General features: G+C 41.0%; 1 long non-coding RNA gene across 1 annotated transcript in view; it reads left to right on the top strand.

The window, feature by feature from the left end:
* Window positions 1-555: 555 nt before the first annotated feature.
* Window positions 556-21,662, top strand: part of LOC117244951 — a 36,638-nt gene continuing 15,531 nt past the window's right edge. The window contains exon 1 of the long non-coding RNA XR_004498970.1: window positions 556-655. This is a non-coding gene — a long non-coding RNA (uncharacterized LOC117244951). The remainder of the gene's footprint in view (window positions 656-21,662) is intronic.

The raw sequence follows: 21,662 nt of genomic DNA on the forward strand, positions 1-21,662 counted from the left end.
TCTGGCGATCAGAAAATATACACAGGGAGACAAACCTCCCATTGTGAGGCCACACAGACCTGTCCCTAAAAATCTGTATTTGGCTAAAGGCAAGAGCATGGTTTGCTATGATTCCTCCTTTTCCCCATCCCATTCCTGTGGCTGCAGCATTGGCCCTGTTGGGGTTTGCTCTCTGCCCCTCAGCACAGCCTACGCTGGCAGCCAGTCTTCTTTCTGGGAAATGGCCACAGTAGCCCTTCCCACCTGGGAAATACTTCCAGTGCTTCTGCTACTGTCAGCACCAGTGGGGAAACTGTAAGGGGGTGTCACAGACCTCCATCCCATTCTTGCTTTGGTACCCCCAGTCAGGGTCCAGGGAGCACCCACAGATTCAGCCCTGGGAGTCTGAGCAGAACTCAGAATGGGCGTAGGGCTGTGCAGATTTTGAGTCAGATTTCATTGCCTGTGAGGGAAGTTCTTGTGGCTTTGATATGTCTTTTTCAGACTTTTTATTCTGTACATATTTTATTACTATAACAGAAGTCTGAGCATGTTGTTGTATTTTTTGCAGGACCTGGGTATGCATTCCCAGAAACCTGGTAATTGAGGCAACATGGATTTTGGAATGCAGAACATCAGAACTACCAAACGTGCCCTGGAACAGAGAATCACTATGGTACTGTTACATATACTATTGAGATTTCTTTTTTTTAATAAACTCCTTTTTTTGTTGAGCTATATACTACTTAATCAAATTCAGGGCAAAAAGTGAAGCATTGATAACACATTACTGATCATGTCATCTGCTGATCTTTCCTGAGATTTCACTTCTGCATACTAATAAAGCCCTCTTGGAATTAGTATGCTCAAGAGGATGTGAAATAGGTTCAGCATACTCATGTTTGGAAAGAATAGCAAAATGTCTTATTGTAAGGAAAGCCCACACTGTGGAGCAGCAGTCAGAGGTTGCCACGTTTGCTATTCTGTATGTGCAATAAGTAGCTGGTGAGGTATATTACAACTGCAAAGTGAAAGGCCAGTTTTTATTAGTGAAAGAGATAGTGGGGGAGGAGTGATGAGGAGTGGCTGGGTGGGTGTTCAGAGTGGCTGCTGTGGGTGCTGCTCCTCAGAACAGGAATCCAGCTGAGGGATGTACAGTGGCTGCAGAATTTGTAATTTGGAGGGGGAAGGGGAAATGCAGAATGAAACCTTGCCATAAAGAGAGGGAAGGACATTAAAAGAGTTCTTAAGTCAGAAATACAGGATATAATTCACAGCCCATTGAAATCAGTGGGCATTATCTCATCACAGTGGGCACTGGATTAGGCCTCAAAAGGTTTGAAGCAACACAGTGTTAGTCAAGCAAATTTCCATTAGTAGCAGGGTATGAGAGCTGCAGTGTTCAAAATAAGTGTTTTAGAGTGAGCCAAAGCACAGCCACAGCCACGTGATCTTGGTCAGAGTCTCCTTCAGTTCATCTCAGCTTGCTCAGAGTTCAGAACAAACCATGCCAGTTCTGACAGGACGGACAGAGCATGGAGGTGGTCCTACCCAACTGTTTATTGGAACTGAGAATGTCCAAAAGGATTCTCAGGCTTTAAAGCTGAAAATTATTAGAAAACCAAAGCAACATGTGGCAACAAGGAAATGCCTTTAGCAGAGAAAACTCAGATGTGCCTGGTGAGAGATTCAATGAAAAGCTTGCAGGCAAAGCTTACTCTGAGCCTGATGTATCCTTGCTGAGGACAAAAGAGTGAGCCCTCTCCTCCATCCTTTTTTTTTGCCTCTGATTTTTTTTCTGGATTGCAAAAATCCTGACATCTCTTCGGAGAGACCTTTGTAGACCTTTGGATGCCTCAGGAAGTTTCTGTCTATCAGTGACTTTTCCAGGCACTTCTGGGGCTGTGTCTAGCAGTCCTGTCAGAGTTTCCTAGTAGCAGTCTGAGTCTTTCTTATACTCAGGGTTTACTGTATATTGGTTCTTTTCCTTTCATAGCCTAGCCTGCCCTGTTCTCCAGAAGGATCTCCAAAGACATGTATTCCTAATTTTGCTTCAGTAAGGTATTCTGTTATCCCCTTCTCCAGGCAGCTTCTCCTGATCCAGACTACATCAGGGAGCAGTAAGTAGTTTGGGCTTTTTTTTCCCAATCAATCTTTTTAGCAGAATTTACTTTGCACAGTGACAAAGTCCCTTGTGAACAAACAGATCAGAGGTAAGACTCAGATGGGACTGTCCTCGATACACACGTGAAGTCTGCGTTGGGTGGCACACAGGACGTGTGACTGGCAGTGGAGGAGTAGAATAGTGTCCCTGTAGGCTCCTTGAGAGGACACACCTTGTCAGCACAGGCATGTGTGTGTAGAGACCTTTTTCAGTAGAACCCAGGGACGTGCTTTTCCTGTATAACAAATTACCTTGGTATCACGATTGGAAGCATAAAGCCATTCCCAGGTTAGTGATAATCTCCTGTGGTGGTTTTGTTTCTGTGTTGCAAGTGCCAATAGTTCTCACACCCAGCTGTGTCATTACTGGGTGTCATTTGCATACAAGTGTCTTGCCACAGGTGATAGACATTGTTGATACTAATGTCTTTCAAATGTTGAAGCTGCAGAAATGGAATCTATGAGAAATGATCTGTGGTGAAATTTCATTTGTTACAAGCAAGATTGTTTCCTTTTCTGCTCTGGGCACGTTTACGACAGTTGCCATGTGTCTTTAGTGCATACTGTGTGTACAAGCATCTATACAGCACTGATGCTGACCAACAGAACAGTGCTATGAGCAATGAAAACATGCAATTTCTCTTAGCTCTGTTAAGTAGTGTCTATGCCAGATCTGCCTGCAAGAGTTGCCTGCAGCCAGCTGCCATCTCAAAGTAATGCATGCACCACCGAGTACCACTGTCCTTGGATCTTGCAGAACAGTCGTACATGTACTTCTCACTGTTCTCATTTCAAAGGCAGTGTTTTTGCAATCAGTACAGAGATAAAAAAATACAATTGCTTGCTGATCTCAGGTCAGCATTCTTGGAAGAGCTGCTGTGATGAGTCAGCAATCTGAGAGCAGATAGCATCCTTGGATCAGAGACCAGGCCAGGCCATGGAGTAATACAGTAATCCTAATTGCAATCTGTGCCGTTTTCTGACGAGTTACAAAGTTGTCTGCTCTTGAATATGTCATCATATAGAGCATGTAGGGCTCACAGCTAAGATATTAAACGTGGTATGCATATATAGCTGGCACTGAAAGTGCAATTTGCTTATGTGAACTTTTAGATTTGCTTCCAGATCAGATAGAAGCAAATGAGCAATGACCTTTTGAGGATCTAGAGGGGGAGGAAAGAGTCTCACTAGGTTGCATCACTTTCTAAGAGAAAGGAAAATAATGAGCTTGAGCTGAAATAAATTATTTTTACAACTGTCCTGAAGTAAGTATGCAGAGGGAATGCACAGAGTTGGAGCTCCACCACTGCCAGTGCTCTGACAGCTAATATGACTAAATGAGATCAGCTCCTACCTAACAGAACATTGGAAAGGGTTCAGGGATTGCTTAAGATAAAATGAATGGCAAAGAAATGAAGTACAGGAGCTTCCTTCTTCTGAGGTATGGTAGGCACAGAAATCCCATTATTTTCTAATATCATTTTACAATTCTCACTCACCATTTTGTAACTCATTTGAACTGTTCATATCGTTCAAAAAATGCCCTTTTTGGCTGTCTTGGGTGGGATATCCATCTGATTTACTTTGCTGCATGCAAGTTAGTCAAAAGAGCCAGGACAGATGGCTCATGGTATTTTCAGCAGATATTTAGTTTCTTCTCTGTACCTGGTGCTATATTTCTTTTGAAGGAGATTGTTAAAAAAGGAAAAGATGTTTCCAGTCTAAAAGTCTGAAAAGAGACTTCACAGGTACCCCTGTCTTTAATCATTCAGTGTATTCATAAATATTTCACTGAAAAATAGGGAGAAATTAATTGTTTCACATATGGGTTCAAGCACATGTTAAGTATTCAAGAGCTTTCAGATGAGATCTAGCACATTTAAATGCAATTTCACCCATGTCTTTCTGGTCTGCAATGAACAGCACATTGCTCTTTTCTTTATTTGGCCTTTTAGTTGGATTAGCAACCACAGTACAAATCCACATGGAAAGGTGAAATGATTAGATCCTATTCAAATAGCATGAGTTGCATTTCAGTAAGTTTCACAGGTTGCCTCATACATAGAAACTTTCAGTTGTGTTTCTTCAAGTATTTTTAGTCCTTGAAAATCCTTTGGTTGCAGCTCAGATTTCTATTTAAGTGGCAAAATGAGTGCAGTCATTCTGGTTGCTTATGTAGTGTCCTTTCTTAGAGGACATGTCCTTGTCCTATAACTCTTCTCTGTTTGCCAGGCCTAGACAAAGTGGCTCTGCTGAAAAGCTGTCACCACAGATCATCATTGACTTCAGCAGAGGGATGGTTTTTCCCCCTTTGTCATTTCCATAATGGGATTATGAAGATGCACAGAGTTGCAGTGTTGCAGGAGACCAGATAGCTGGACTAGAGTCAGGGCCCTCCACGGGTATGCTGTGAGTTTTGTTTTAATAATTGCCATAGTATTTTTAATTAGGATAGGGCACCATATCCCTGTGAAACCACAGAAAATATCTTGAGAGTGTAATGGATTTCAGCTGATGTCTGGTGGTTATTCTTACTCAAATCCTTCCAGATTGGGGAGGAAAATTTGTAGAGTATTGTGGCATCTCTAGTTTTATTTAGCTAGAGAATCTCTGTGTAAGAAATTAATTGAGTTACTTAACAGGGGTTACTTAATACCATTTCTTTTCATTTTTCTTTTGGCAAGGAGAAGTGTAAGCAGTCCATAGACCAAACTATAGGGGCTACTAATGTTACTGAACTATTTTGACCTCACTTAATTGGGTGTGGGTGAGAACAGAAATGTGTGGAGATAGGACATCCAGTGTTTGGTTTGTTCTGCTGCTTCTTTTAGGGTTCTTTAACTGTTTTACAGAGAAAAGGTCCCTTATGACAAAAAAATCTTTATCTGTCAAACAAAAAAACCTGGCATAGGAACTGATGAACTGATGAAGGATGCTTCTCCGAGATGGCCAGCTCCCCCCAGGAATGAAGGTGTAAGTCAGCCTTCTTCCCCCGGAGTCACATCAGCACATCAGCTGAGAGCAGCATGTCACCTCAGTGCTCTGCATGGGACAAACCCTTTTCCCTTTGTTCCCTCACTGCAGCACAGCTCAAGGCCCACATGTCCCCAGGGCCACTGCCCTTTTACTTTCAGTAATGCTACTTTGACATCTTCTCAAGGCTGTGCTAAACTCTGGGGTTATAATACTGCCTGTTTTGGGGACACAGTGCAGAAATCAAAATTCTGAGTTCCAGGAATACCATTGCAGAGACAAGGGACATGGCTAACTCAGAGATGTGAGATGGCATATTTGTTCAACTGAGCTTTTGAGGGAAAAGCAGCCACTGCAGTGCATGTCTGACATTCTTGGACTGTCTAGATCTACCCTGTACCAGCATCAACTACAGGATAAAATGGTGTGCTTAGGACAGAAAACCTGCACCTATAAGACACCAACAGGACAGAAAAACAGGGCCCAGGGGCCAAGCTCACTACAACTCTTATCCAGATTTAGAAGAACAGGGCACAATTTCTGGTCTATCTGAAAGCAATGGAAAGGCACCTCTTGTCCCAAAACACACATGTGCTACATTTCACACTGGGGGATGAGTTATCCCAGCAAAAATGAAAGTGGCATTGCCAGTTCCATGCCAGCAACCTTTCAGAAGTGCCTCTTTGCTATCGGTAGTCATTGCACTTGGTCTGAACGTGGCAGAGGTGTCAAATGCCTCAGAGGAACTTTATCTGCATCCTACTGGTGTTGTCTCAGGATTTCAGTGTGATCAAGTTTTATTAAAGTAGCATCTCCTGCATTTTTTTCCCTAAATGTTTTACTACCCAAAGTAATAAACATAGATGGATGTTCTGGACTCTCTCGTAAAGAACAACAAAAACCCCCTGTACAATTAAAGTCCACCTTTTAAATAGAGAAACTGTAAAAGGGCTCCATTCCCAAGAATTATTTAATAGAAATGAAGAGAGCAGAAGATGAACTATATTGGAAAAGCAATAACATCCGAGTTGCTGTACATGCCATCTAATTCTGTATCAATTGATTTACCTATTATTGATATGCTATGGCATTTATATACCGTGTCCCCAAAAATGAAGCATTAGACACGGCAGGCTGCTCCTCCTTGCTGAACACCAGTGTGATTAGAGTCTCTGCTCTAGTTTGATTACCTCGCTAACAGAATAGTCTAAGCTGAATTTTTTACCCTTCATTTTGGAGTATCTGTAAAAATTAGGGTCATCTGCATAGCTGGCTGATGAGCCAGGTAGCACATGACAGTAGCTTTGTGGAAAAGCTGTGATATATATTGTATTGTTTGAGGGGGGTTTCAGTCTGTGTGGGCATTTCAAATAGGGGCCTCAAAAGCACTTGGCATTTCTCTCCCTGAAGTTACTGAAAACTGTTCTGTCACCACTGAAAACAACAGCTAAGCATTTTTCACCCTCCTCCAGTAAATGGCAGATGGGGAGCTGCATGGCTGAGGGGAGTTTTGGTATTGGGCCACTGGTGAAAACACGATTCAGGTCCTGTAGAACAGACAAGTCATTGCTGTGCAACAGCTTTCCAGAAGGTTTTGGTCTCATTCTGGTATCTAATGGACGAGGAAATCCTGCTAAGTGCTACCAGGCTGGTTCTCCTCTCAGCAGCCAATGCAAAGAAGCAGAGATTGAAAAGGAGTGAACGAGCTTGAGGCTTAAATCTGTCTCTGTGCTGGGTTATCGTGAAGGTGAAGCTAAGGCACATCACTAGGCAGCAGGAGGGCAGCTTGTCTTACTGCAGATTCTGCTTTGCAAATAAACAGTGACATCTACTTATCACAGTGTCCCACTGCTACCCCTCACACATACCAGGGTCACTTGCTGTTTAAGTGTAAGAAATTTTGTTGATTTTGTTGTTCTCTCACATATTCCCACCTGTTCTACAAGAATGCTCAAAGTCATTTCTCCTACAAGTTGAAGATGCACACCCACAGCAGAGGCAGATGCAGCTCTGGTTTAAATGCACAGCGTGTGCAGTCAGGGAACTCTGACCATATCACAACTGTGCACATCACATTCCCTTCACCTGACTGTACATTTCACAAAGTTACCTTTTGCTAATCCAAACTTAAGGCTGCAGTAACATGAACTTCACTACAAAAGCAGGGGTAGATTTTAGAACTGCCTACACTGTTCAGTAGCCAGCACTCACTAGGAAATTACAGACTGTTGTGTTTAGGCGTGTAGATGCTGTGCAGTGTTTCAGAGCTTACTTAGGATTATTTTTTTTTTCAGTTCAGGAGAGCAAATAGCTTATATTGGCTTGTTTTATGAAATTCAAGTGGACATGGTCACTCTATAAGAAACATCCATATTTTCTGTGTATTTATGACCAAATGTTTCAGCCACCACAACCAGAAAATGTAAAATAATTCACTTAAAAGACAAAAAAACTGGAAGGTGTTCCAGCTCTGCGCTGGCAGAAGTTACTAGAGATTATGTATGGACATGCACAGCTAGCAGTGCTGCTGTTCTAACAAAGGGAAAATAAAGGGCCTTTAAATAGCCTGCAATACTTGGATAAGCTGAAAAGCTGAAAACAAACAAACAAACCCAAACAAATTGTTTTTTAAAAAAAACAATGGGTTGAAAATATCAGAGTGAAACATGTCACTGGTCCTGTGGAGAGGCCAAGTTTTGATGCAAGGAGCACAAAGCAGCTTTCAGGGTGGCACTCAAATTTTCTCATGCAGATTTTTTTCCTTATCTGGTATAAAAATTGCAGATGCTGTCCCCCTACATCTGTACATCCTTCCTTTCCTTGCAGGCACACCTCATCACACCTTTACATACACCTTTCCCACTCAGTGCTGCACTGAATTTCTGTCTCTGTATCTTCATTAGGTATGGTGACAAACATCAATAATTTTTTAAAACACAGGAACTACCCAAAGCTGATCTGAACAATGTTAAACCATTCCAATTGTCTCTTAATTAGGGCTGTGTTTCCTAACAGAATAGCTATTTTAATACACTACTTAGTGGGGGTTCAGTTGTATTAGCAGGAATTTAATCATTACCCTACAGGAATAAGCAACATTTCTATTTTTTTATTTTATTTTATTCTATTTTATTTTTTTTTAATATACTGATAGAGGGAGATGCATAGCTCTGATTGTGTGGTTCTATTGAGGTACCCCAAGAGGTGTAAGGTTGCGATCCACAAAAGCAACTAAATATCAAAGCTTTCAATAGAAGCCCAGTGCCTAAATGCTGTGGTAAGCATCAAAATCAGATGTAAATGCTTCTGATCTTGTGCAGCACCTGAAAAGTTGTGAAAATCACCACAAGCAAGGAACAATTGAGGTTGTGATGGTTTCAGAAAATTGTTACAAAGACAATTTACGTATCCTTTTGCTATCAACAGCACACATGCTTTGTGCTCTGCAGCATGTCATCAAATGCTTCAGTTAATTACTCACTAATTATAACACTGTTGAATGGTTACACTGTGGCAACCATATAATTATGGAGCATAAAGTACTGAGCAGTTGCAAGGCTGGGCATATTGACTGATTACAATAAATCCCCTGCTTATTGTTGATATTTTTCACCTGCTTAACAATTGTAATGTTTGCCTATCATACCCTCAAACTCAGAGCAGTATATGAAGTGTTAGTAGCAGAAGTTAATTAAAGTGGAAAGCAGGAAAGCTGTACTGAAATGGTAGTGTATGATGACAAATGTGTGCTGAAACACAGAACCTGGAAACAGCCCTACACAGCTTCCAGGGCACAGCATTCCTCTCGCACCCCTTGTGCAACTCCCTCACGGCAAGAGGGAAAAGGAGAAAAGAGGTCACCGATGTTTTAAAAATGCAGTGAGGTGAGTCAGAATCTCAGGGCAGCTCACGGAGATGCGGAGGGAGTTCAGCTTGCATGTGCTTCCAGGCTTCCAACATCAGCACGGGGAGAAGCCATTGAAGGAGCTGCTGGAAGTGCTGCCAGCTAATGAGCCCTGCAGGGTCTCCTCTGGCACGCTGGGGCTGCCTGGAACACCAGTGCCCCCCGGTACCAGCGGGTTCCCCAGCTCGGGCAGGTAGGGGGCAGATGATGCACAGCTGGCTCTGGTTATACTTCCCAAAAAGACTCTTACATCACAGGAAACATCAAGGAACCATCTCAGGGCAGTTGCCTGGGCTGCTTTGTGCTTGCTGGTACAAAGTGTAACTAAAGGTCTTCATCTACCCTTTTTATGTTTAAGGGAAGACACAAGCACACATGAAAATCCAGCCCTGGGATTCAATATTTTTCTTCTTGTGCTTTCCACAAATCATTTTTTTGTCCCCTCAAAATGTTCAGGATCTGGGGAAGTGTATACTAAGCTGTCCCTGCCATTCATATCTTGCACTAGAGCCAAGATTCAAAGCTGTTCAGCAAAAGACGCTAATTCATTAAAACTCAGTGAAAGCCTTGCTTGCTCATGCTGCTACAAGTAGTTCTTGCTGTGTTCTCAGAATGGAATGGCAAAGCAGGAAATGTCTGATCAAAGAGTTTTCCACTTCATATTTGGGAAAGTGAGTCACTCCACAGTGCTGTGGTTCCTGCTCCCTCCCAGTGCCTCCTGCCGTATAAATGTGCACTCAGAGGAAGGCTCAGTGCTTGTCATCTGCAGAGCACTGAAGTGCTACAGAGACAACTTTGCAGTTGCAAGTGAACGGGAAGTTCTTCCCACAAAGACAAACCTTTCTTAAAACATGCTGCTAGTTCCTTCCCTGTGAATAGAGGCTGCCTCTTGGAGCAGCCTTGCCTTTCTCTAGTTTTAAGGGCTCTGAAAGTTGACAAGAAGCCTAAAGGATCTGTGTCAGCTATTAGCATAAAGGACTCACAGTACACTTTGGAACTTCTGTATTTATTGTTGGTGTTCGTTATCAAAAAGAATAAAATGTTTTAGCAAAAATGTGATAAATTAATGCCATATGGAAAACTGCAACAATTGCTGAGTCTGGATTTGGATTACATTAGGAACAAGATAATTGCTGGTGTAATTACAAACAGCTCCAGACAGTGGTGTGTCTGACCCACGGTCATTTTTATGCCCATATTAAAATGTCAATAATATCCTACGATAGAATGTCACCCTGTTCTCCTCCCCAGATCCTCTCAGCATTGTTACAGCTGATAATGCATCTGCAGTCTGCACATTTTTCTCAGAATGTTTGTTTTGGAAATGTTCCATTCCTCAACCATCATATAAACTTCAGCTTAAGTGATAGCCTGGACCTGGAAGAGTTTCAGAACACAAGGGAGAGCATTTACTGTTTTTCAATGCATTTTGAGAATGATAGGCTGGTAAGCTCTTCTGTGGATGATATATGTAAAGTGTGTGGCTGTTTGCCAGTATATTCAGTATATATAAAAAAGCAAGTTACTAAAAAAGGGGCTCCAGAGAGACAGCAAGACTGTTCATACTTTTTCCTTCCATAGTCTTGGTCCCTCATTTATCTTTTTATTGTTTCTTAACTCAGTAAAGTCTATTGTATTGTTGTAGCTGGGCCTAATTGTGGCCAATCTGCCATGAATTCTCTGAGATATTTGTGCATCTTTGAGATTTTTTACTCATTCAAGGCAGTATTTCCTTTGAAATTTCAAAATAATTTATCCTTAAGATATATTTATTGCATTCATTTCTTTGACATCCACAGGGTCTCATCAGAGAAAGGGTTGGCTCTCTTCTCTTCAGTGTGTCTCTTAGGGAAATATGAGTCATGGCTTTTAAAACTCCTTTTGTCTCATGAAGATGTTACTTATAGAATATTGTCAAGATGAGCCCAAGTTACTAGCTGGGAACAAGAAAGAACAAACAGGTCTCCCTTTACCGTTCTTGTGCTTTCAGATTTTGAGCATTTTAGAAAGGCTGATCTGAATGTTGCTTCTCCTTCCTCCCAACTGGTTTTGGTCCTTAGTAGCTCTTGCAAACATAAGTTCTCAGGTAATTTCTCTAGTTTTGGGAGCAGTGATTTGTAGGCAAAAAACATTAATGTTTTGATTTTGCAGAATGAGGTACAGGAAGATGTGTTTCAGATCATAGGACACAATGGAAATTGCAGCATTTCAACCCTGCACAGACCCTTGTGGAGTGGTGGAGATAGTGCCTCCATTGAGTATGAGGTCAAGTCACGCTTGGAGAACACCACAAAATTGCATGGGATCAGTCCAGCACTGCTGCAGAAAATAGGAGCTTTGTGGTTCGTTCCTATAATATGCAGAAGCAAAAGAACGTAGGACCAAAATGCTGCTTCTGGTTCCCTTTCCATGAAATGTGAGTATCAGTCAAGTGTTGTTACGAGCTTTGAAAAGCTCGGTAGTCTGAACTTTGACTAATTGTAGAATTCAGAGATGACTGTTTTTGTCAAGGAGCCAGAGGCTTATGTGATGTAAATCTGCTGTTCCACTGTTTCAGGAGAGCACAACAGGCTTGTGCTGCATGAAGAAATCTGATAGGAAATAATCAACAAATTATTTTAATCAATTTAACCCCTAAAAAGCCATATCAGCATACAAAACTCACAGTGAAACCTATGCAAACCATAAGCACATAGCTTTAAGGCAGTGACTGAGGCTAACTGTGAAAATGAATCCTTAAGCATCAGATAGGTGGTGGCTAGATCTGCTGTGCATACTGGAAGTTCACCAGGGCCCTGCTCTTCACTCAGGCCCCTTTTGCACTGGAGGTGCAGTTCTGGGGAACAAGAGGAGCTAGACTAGAGGAATAAGGTTCTTTTTCAGGTCAGGAGAGGACTGATTTTCTTTGTGAAGACCTTTTCCTTTCACCGTGCCAAGGATTAATTTAAAAGAACATTTCCCTCTTTGAAAGGGAGCAAACAGCAGCTGTGTTTCATCTCTGTAGGTGTGGTGGTGTGCAGGGGTAGCCAGGTGACAAACAGGCAGCCTGTGCCTGAGCACCCCTGTTGTTAAAGGCACACGCAGAGCTGAGCCCGTGCCGGGAGCTGCAGAGAGCAAATGTTTGTTGCACATGCTCCGTTAGTCCCATTATCGGCCTCATCATGAGCAAGAGAAAAGGAGCTGCTTTGTGGCAGAGCTACTAACACTAACTCACACTGTCATTCACGAAGGAAATTTAATCTCGCGTTTGCAGTTTGATTCAGACTTATCCATTAATCATTTTTCCCTGCACAGATATTGCTGTGCACTGAGTGTGGCTGTAGGCGCTGGGCCGGGCCTGTGGGCAGAGCGAGCGCTGGCAATGGCTGTGCCGGGCCCAGAGCTGCACCGAGCTGGCCGTTCCCTCAGTGCTCAACTCCGTCAAACTGACTGCAAATGCTGCAGAAAATCGGCTCCCCCAAATCTGTACCAAACAGGAATTAGCTCACAGCCTTCCCCAGCCACTGCTCGCTGGGAGAGGGACCGGAGCAGGCAGGGGCCTTCCATCCAGGCAAAGGCCCAGAGATACGGGCAGAGGTGGCTCTTCCAGGGCAGGACAGGTAAAAGTGGTCATGAAAACAAGCAGGGTTTTGATCCCCATTATTGCAGGCAGCAACAGGGGTTGATTTCTCCCTGACCTCACATGCACAGTAGCGCTGGCACAGGACACTTTTCTCTCCAAATGTGGCTGGGGCTGCCAGGGAGCTTGCCAGGGTGAAGCGAGTCTGGTGTGGAAATCAAAGCCAGCTTCACCTGCTGGGAGCTGTGTGCAGCAAGGCCTCCAGCCTGGAGGGCTTTACCAGCTTCTGCCCTCTTGGAAGCGGCTGACTGAGGGGGTATAATGTTACAGCAGCGTGGATTTTCTTTTATTTTAGCAATGAACAGAATTTCTGAGGTCTAAAAATAAAACTGGGGACAAGATGAGTAATTTTTTTTAAAGGTCACCTATTTTTTTCTTTTTCCAAGAGCACCTTTTCACCTTTATTGGTGAAACACTTTTTTACAGTAACACAAACCTCTGTTAACAAAAGAAGAAGCAAACTGGCTGGGTAAACTGAAACAAATATTATTTTTCTACCTCAAAATGTTATTTTTTAAAAATTTACATCGAATCTTGCATTTTTTCATTTAAAAAATGGCCTAAAATGAAATCTGAAATTGTTTTGAACTGATCGCATTTTGACAGCTTTTCTTTTCTCTTATCTTTGGTTTAGTTCGTTGTTTTTGGTTTTTGTTCACATGCTTTCCTCTTTAGCGACTCTTTCCTTAAATTCACTCCAAGTTTGTATTAGGTTTTTGCCTGGAGTTGGCACAGAGCAAGCAGAGCTGGTTCTCTGACCTGCACAGAGATTTTTGATGCCATGGGTATTCTTTAATGAGACTTATGTCTGCCTGGTGACCCATCTGTGCTCTGACTGAGCTGCTACAACAGGGCCTTAGGGCAACGATGAAATAGGCATAAGATGCTAATCCACATCCTCTGCCACCTTTCACCATGTGCATTGCAGATAAAATCCAAACCCAGCTTTTTGCTACCCTGAAATTCAAACAAAATAGCTATGCTGCTATTGCATGGTTCTGTTTTTGTGTTTTCCTTCCTAACGAAGTAGGAATGAGAGATATACTTACCTTTAAACCTGTTCTCAGTTTGACACTTAAAATACTGTTTACTAACTTATGATAAAAGCTGGGGATTTGGTTCTTTCAGGAGGATCTAAATTACTAATGACCAAAAGGTACACTAGAGAAATTGCTGTCATCATCTGCAGTTTTCCTTTTGTTTAAATTTGCAAACTTGTTTTTCAAATTTCTGCCAATGAAAACAGTATCAGACTGATTGAGACAACTGTACAGAAAGCAGAGCCTCTTACAATAGGAACAGGGGAAAAAACAATAGATGACTGGGCTGCCTTCTTTCATTTTTTGACCTTTAATTGAAAGATTGAAGATAAGTAGTTCCTGGGAGAAAGCAAAAGGCTGATTCACTTACCCTGTAGCTTTGAATGGAAAAGCTTCCTGGAAGCCTTACTATACATTATGAATCATCCTCTTGTCATTCCAAGAAGTTCATAGACAAGTAAAATGTTAGAAATGGATTGGAGGTGGAGTGATGGGCAGTAAGGCCTAAGTCAGAGGTTAAAGGTCTCAAGATAATACATTCAGGCATCCCTCAGGACATTTTTGTAAAACTGATGTTTCTGACCTCAGGAATCCTTGTCTTCCTGTATTAGGATTCACTGCTCTCGTATGATAATGTAATTTTGAAAAGTTCACTTGCTTTATATGAAGTTTTAAAAATGAAAACTGAGTTTTCTTTCAGGTAAATCAGATGGAGTCATCACTGCTTCATGCTTACGGGACTAGAGCATGTGGACTGACTGCCATTTCAAACCCTGTAACATAAATGAAATCAGATATAAAACAGATTTGATCACAGTAAGCACAAAGGAATCAATTATTAAATCCCTGAGGGTGTCACAGTGTACTATAGGTGGAAGAGAATAAGCTTTTGCATTTCAAGAGACAGAATTGGATAGGAAGAGTAGCAAATCCTTTGCTTGGGATGGGAATCAAATGTTTCACAATATGGCAGGAATTCAATTGACCTTGAAAGTACATGAGCCCCTTATCCTTTTTCAGAGCCACATCCTCTCAGGATGCTTATTAGGATGGCTAATCCTCACTGTTGACATATGAGTTTGTTACATATTATTTCTAAAATGTAACTTTTAAGATATGCTTTTGATCAAGGTGATAACTCAGTGACCATTTCTTAAGCTGACTACCAAAACATTGTGTGCCAGAGAAGCAATGTTCCCATATTCAATCCTTTTCTGGCCTCATGTGAGTGCAAACTGAGGAATGCTGCATGTTCTATAGTGGCTCACTTTAACCAGAGGTGACGGGATGAGCACACCTTTTGCTCTGCTGTAATCTCTTCCATCATACACATTTCACCAATGTGCAGTGCTTCCAAATCCCCACGTGGACATTGCCACTAGCCTTAGTACTCTGCAATGAGACACGAGGAAGAACTACTCTGTTGGCAAAAGTACCCAGACGTTTTAATGCCTTTGTTAAAGGCTTGATATTTAGCACTGGCATAATGGTACAGCTTCACTGACATGTTCCCAATTTCCATGGGAGCTGAAGGGACCGAGATGTTTCTTAGTTTGACTGAGTGTCCTGGTTTCACTGGCATAGAGCTCATTCTGTTCTCGGTAGCTGGTACAGTGCTGTGTTTGGGATTCACGAGGATAACGTTGGTAACACAGTGATATTTTGCTGCTGCTGGGTAGTGTTTACTCTGAGCCCCAGATGTTCTGGTGTCTCGTGCTCTGCCTGTGAGGGGCTGCACAATAAATGGGGAGGGAGCACAGCCAAGACAGCTGACCCCAACTGGCCAAGGGGATGTTCCATGCTGGGAATATGAACTGGGAGGAGCTGTCTAGGAGCAGCTGATGGCTGCTTGGCAATGGGATTGGCATTGGTCAAGGGGTGGAGATCAACTATTGTGCATCACTTGTTTTTCCTGGGGTTTATTTTTTTTCTCTCTCTGTCTTGTTCATTACAATTATTGTTATTGTTATTTTGGGATTATTTATTAGTATTGTTGGGATCATTGTATTTTACTTTGTTTCTGTTATTAAACTGTTCTTTTACCTCAACCCAGGAGTTATTTTTTTTAGCTCCTCTGATTCTCTCCCCCACCCCACTGCAGGAGGAAGCCAGACAATGGCTGTGTGGTACTTCATTGTCATGTGGGGATAAACCACAACCCTGAGCAGCAGCATTTAAAATTATTGCAGCTTGGATTTGAAATAAACACTTCACTGGGGTGAATGCAGTGCTGAAGAGTGAATGCTTCTGTGCCTTTTTCTGCTGATATTGTTTAGCTGGAGACAGCTTTCTGCAAGACTGGATTACCAGGGCAAGAGTGCATTGATTTACATTCTGAAGGTTATCTTTCTAGTGGGAAAAGGCACAACAGTGTGTGTGTCTGTCTTTATAACTGTAGATTTTGAGCAGAAATATATGCTAAAATAAAACAAGGGTTGAGGAGGAATAGTACTGTGTGGATTTCTAAATAGTGAACTTTGATACTGGAGGAGAAAGGGTTTTATATTCTGGTTGACTTTTCAGTGCTCCTGCTCACATGCTGGCATGCATCACAATAATGTATTTTCACCCTTGCATTTTGCTTTAGCTATTGACTCATTGACTTGCTTGTTGATAGAAGACAGACAGCTGAACGAATCCCAGGAGGAGTGACCAGATTTTTGATCACTAATGGTGCAGTACCTCAGACCTCTCTATGAGGAATTCCATTTGATTTGATTTGTATCGTGAAGAGTTAATATTATATTATCTAAAGTGCTTTTTGGGATTGATTTATATACTCCTACTTTCACATTAATTGGGAAGTATCTGTTGTTATCTCTCTAAAGGTCAGCTTCTCCTCTGCTTACTCACATGAGTAATGTAATTGATGGCAGCACATCTGCTCAGGAGAATAAGATCCTGATTTGATGCCATGTTGAATGGAAATAGCTCCAATAAGCCTGAATGTAGATGTTGAAGAATAATACAACTTCAGAGAAATAGACCTTGTCTCTTGCATATCTCAGCATACTTTTCTTTCTTATTTTGTCTGACTAGAATACCATTAAGAGTAAATTTGAGCTCTTTTACAAATAATTTTCAAGTTTACTTGTAAGGAGATAATCCTGGACAGGCTCAAATCCTTCACCAAATATTCTGCTCTGGTTATCATCTTAAAGCAGAGCTGGTCAAGTAATTGCTTGGGGGTTATTCCAGCTCTGGATTCTTCTTTTGCTGTTCCAGTTGTACCATCACAGTAAAGTAACTTGGAAATGGCATTTCTACATCACTCAGCATTATTAATGTTTTATTGTTCAATAGAGAAGGAAAATTAAGCTGGGAGTTTTAAAAGTACATATATAAAGAAGGTAGCAAAAGGATTGCTTATTGGAACTTATATTAGGTCTTTCCCTGTACTCACACTTCTGAAAATCACTCCTATAATTCTTCCTCCCTGTTCCTCTGAAGACAGGGAGTGATGTCTTATGCTTCTTTTTGTTCAATTATTTTTGACTGTGTTTATTTCTGGCACATTAACCAATGCTTTTAGTCACAATTATCTCGAAGGACTTGGAATTAATATTTTAATAAGATATAATCTGCCTCCATTCATAACTTTTGGCTTTTAAATTATAACACACTCAGTACTTTAGTGCTGAATCATTTGAGGGATTCTACAAAATGTAGAGATAATTGAAATGAGGATTTAAACTTGGATTATTGAAAGGAGGATTAAATTCAATCTGTGAACAGCTTGAAATGCTTTATGTTAATGCAATCACAAAAATTCTGTCAGATTTAGAGTGTAGAACCCACAGCTCATTCAGAAGGAAGAAATAGATACTTTTTTCTCTAGATTTGAAATATATTTAAACTGTAAAGGGGGAAAAGGGGGCTATTCACAAATGTAGAGGATGTGCAGAAAATGTACAGGAAAACAAAGTTTAGAGGTTTAGGAAATCTTGTACCCATCAAGAGAGTTTCTTAAATTACAGAAAAAAGCTAAAAAGTACCTCGATACATCTTTTAGTTCATTAAAGCATCTTCGTGCTTCAAAGCGGGATGTGCAGGATGCTTCTGCCAGTCCTGGCAAATGTTTATCTACCTAACTTCATGCTCTGGATTTCCAAAAGTAAGGCCCTTGTGGTCCTCCAGAAAAAGCTATTTCCAAGCTTTATTATCTGTCATACCAAGGAAAAAAAAATCCTCCTTCCTATAATTACCCACAATTATACACCCAGTTTATCTGGACCCAAACTTTGTTTTGTGTTCTTCCTGGCAACTGTCATTCATGTTCTTCAAGACTGTTCTCTATGTCAAACACCCTCTTCCCTCATCATTTCTGTCTGTGGGTTTGCCCTCCCAAACTCAATTTGTAGGTTATGTTCCCTGTGTGGATTTCTGGTATAATCCAAGTAGCAGTTGCTTTTTACTTTTTTGCTGCATGATACAGTTCGTTGGTGCTCATTTTGTAATCTGTTATCTCAATTTTTTGCTCTCCTCAGACCTGCATTTCTCCTTCTATTTCTGTATAAGCAAGAACAAGTCCTTATCTTTGGCCTTAATTAGTTTTATCTTTATTTTTTTTTCCACACTAGTGCTTCAGTTAGGCAAAATAATTTTGATTTCTGTTCCTGTTCTCTAGCATACTTGCAGGCCTTCCTGCTTAGGTGTCATCTGCATTTCCCCCTGAAAAAAACCTTGAATAGAGTCAGACCTAGGATAGAGCTCAGCTTCTTCCCTTCTTCCTGTTGTTGAAGGAGATAGACAATTTTTTGAAACAATTTATTCTTGCAAAATCCATGTCATCTGTTACCTACTTTATTGTTTTCTTTCAGGTGCTTACAAATAACTTTATTCATTCCTCTTTCCCCCCACCCCTCCCACCCTGGAGCTGGAGTTATCTTTCTATCTATCCAATAAAATTTTCAAGCTACTCTTTTCATCCATTTTTGTATTAGGACTAGATTTATCATTCTAGCAAACCCTTCTCTCTTCAAGTTCCCAATCCCCTGGGATTTTTTCAGCTTGTTCTCTGCATATTTTATGATGAAAATCATCAGGTCTAGACTGTTTGAATCACCTTAGTTATATAAATATTCTCTAACCTTTTACATCCTCCTTTTTCTCTGAGATCTTATTCTTTTTTTTTGGCATTTAAGACATCTGACTTCTGCTCGTGGTTGATTCTCCCTGTTAGTTCAGGAGGTCCCTGAATAATTCCCTCACACAGTTTTGCTACAGTAGAACGGGGGAGGTTGTAAGGATTCTGCAGCAGAGGTTTCACATGCCCAATTCCAGCCCTCTGAGGACTCTCAGAGCCGCAGAGCAGGATGTCCCTGCTCCAGGGCAGCTCTGTGGATCTGCCAGGCCGTGGAGTGGCAGGCTCAGCCCACACACTGCTGCCACCACAGCTCAGGGACAGCACTGGGGACAAGCCTTCCCTGCAGAGCTGCTCTACTTCTACAGGCAACGAAAATTCTGTTTTCTTTGGGGGACTTCCACATGCCTCAGTATAAAAGCAGAATTTTTAACTTAGTTCTGTTGCATTTTTGCAGTTTCCTCCTGTAACACACCTCGTTAGTTTGTGATCTGTTTATTGATCACAGAATCATGGCTAGTGAGGATGTGGAGAGTCATCCTAACCAAACCCCTGCAGGGACAGAAATAAAAATTGAGGTGCTTCTGACAGATTTTTGCCTTATCTGTTCTTAAAAACTCTGCAGCCCTCCTATGCAGTTCTTTCAGTGTCCTGGTAGCAGGGAAGGGTTTGCTTGTGTGCTCTAAATAACTGTTGCATTATAAGCTGTTTATTTTCTGTCCTGTCCTGTCCTAGTGGAAAAGCTGAGAAGTTTATTATCTTCCTCTCTGTGGAAATAGTGAATGTAGTGACAGATTGCTGTCTCATGTCCAGGCAAGGTGTTCCTCAATATTTACACAATTTCCCTTGAAATGTGTTTTAAGCATGTTGGGGACAGAGAATAGCTTGTTCAATTTTGGAACTGACAGAATGTGAAATTATCTATTGATTCTGTTATTAACCTAAAATATGTTTGATCAGCTTTTCTCACTTTTCACTGCACAATCCTCCATAATGCTACATTTTATTTTTTATTACATTTTGATATTGTCACAGGTACAAGTTTAAACAGGATAAAAACAAAACCTATAGAAGAATCAAATATCAAAGCAAATATTTGATTTCTGTGTAGCTTCTAGAATACAAAATTAGTCCCCAATGTGAGCAGATAGAATTTTTTTGAATTAATGAGGATATGCAGAGTTATCATGAGTCTGGGCTGGCTTTTCATTGCAGTATTGGTTCTGGATGTGTAGCAGTCATAAATCTCCTGCCAGTAATACTCAGGGAAAATATAAAGCATATTTAAGGGCACATATATGTTTTTCTATGTTAATGTTGTCATAATAGAACATAAACTGAGGCTGTTAGGTTAATATGAGGTACCTGATTTCTGTTTGCAAGATCAATCAAGCAAACATGAACCAATCATGAACCAATTTGTAGAGCATCAGCACTGCAGGGTGTTCCAGAATGTGGGGTGGATAAAGAGTTTCATGTTTAACAAGACACATGTGAAAGCTTCAAGCTGTGACTGCAACCCACAAGGTCAACCAAAAGGAAGAAATATTGGGATAAACAGAATTACAACTCAAAATTTATAGATTGATGGGGTGACAGGAAGAATAATAGCAAACAGGAACATAATTCAGCAGAAACCAGGATGAACTTTTTTTTACCACAGATCAGATACTAATCCTTCACCCAGCAAAGGGTGAAACCTGAGGCTAGAGGGCTCCGCCAGAGGAGCTGATATTTGAGTATGGTTTCATCATCCCAGTTATAAATCTGAGCACTCTCAGTGGTATCAATGCCTTGCAGAAAACTGTGCCTCTGAGAAAGACAGAGGAGGGACAGGTAAAAAAGGAGATGATGATGGAGCAGGCTACATTAGAATTAGATTTGCAAAGCTGTTGCATTTCACCTGGCATGAATTCTGTATTGAGACTAAATTAACTCTGACAGTAAGTTCCTTCTCTCTCAAAAGGCAGATTGGACACATAATTTGTGTTTGCATAATATCCATGAAAGTTTATTTTTTTTTTATTTTATTTGACTTTTCATAACTGCATGACAACCTGAATGTAGCACTGCACACCTGCACAGAGCACCTTGTCAGGTCACCTTGTCACCTAGGCACAGCCCAAGGTGGCTTCTAATAAAAATCCATAAATCTCTGCATCAAGTGCTATGTGAAGTCACACACATTCCAACATGTAAGGGTTAGCAGTAATGTTGGAATTAAAAATGAAAGGTATAAAAAATGTAGTTCTTGAATATAATTAGAGTGAAACTAGAGGTTATTTAAATACTTTTGTCAAGTGTCAGCATTTGACATTTGCAAGATATATGTCTTTATTGAGTGAATAGAATATCTATACTTGTTCTTCTGAGTTTTATTTCCTGTTATTTTTTTCCTCTGAGTAATTTCAGACTACAAGATGTGATCAGAGGTTGCTGTTAGTACATAGCATCTCAAGCAGATGCAAAAGGCAGCACAAAAGATCTCAGCAATAACTATCACATGTAAACTCTGCTGGGCCTCCATAGCAGGAGAAACTTGTAAGATCCTTTCTGTAATACTGCGCATATAAGAGTATCACCAAAAACTTGCACATGGAAGAAGATCTTTTTGGGGAAAAGGATATAGCCATTGGCATATTTGAGATAATTGAAATCAATGACCAAATGCTTGTTAAAAGTTAGTTATTAATATTTATGCCGAGATTTTCAAAGGAGCCTAAGGGAAATGTCTGCTCCTGACTCATTGAAATTCACCAGGAGCTGAGTGCCTAACTCCCTTAGCTCCTGCTGAAAATCCCAGCCTTAATCTTTGTGTGACAATCTGATTTTGATGTTTTACAAACCATAGTACCAATAATAAGGATATGCTGAGGAAGCTGGGAAAACGTTGTGAGTGCT

Source organism: Parus major, chromosome 10, assembly GCF_001522545.3.
Source record: "Parus major isolate Abel chromosome 10, Parus_major1.1, whole genome shotgun sequence".
Classification (NCBI taxonomy): Eukaryota; Metazoa; Chordata; class Aves; order Passeriformes; family Paridae; genus Parus; species Parus major.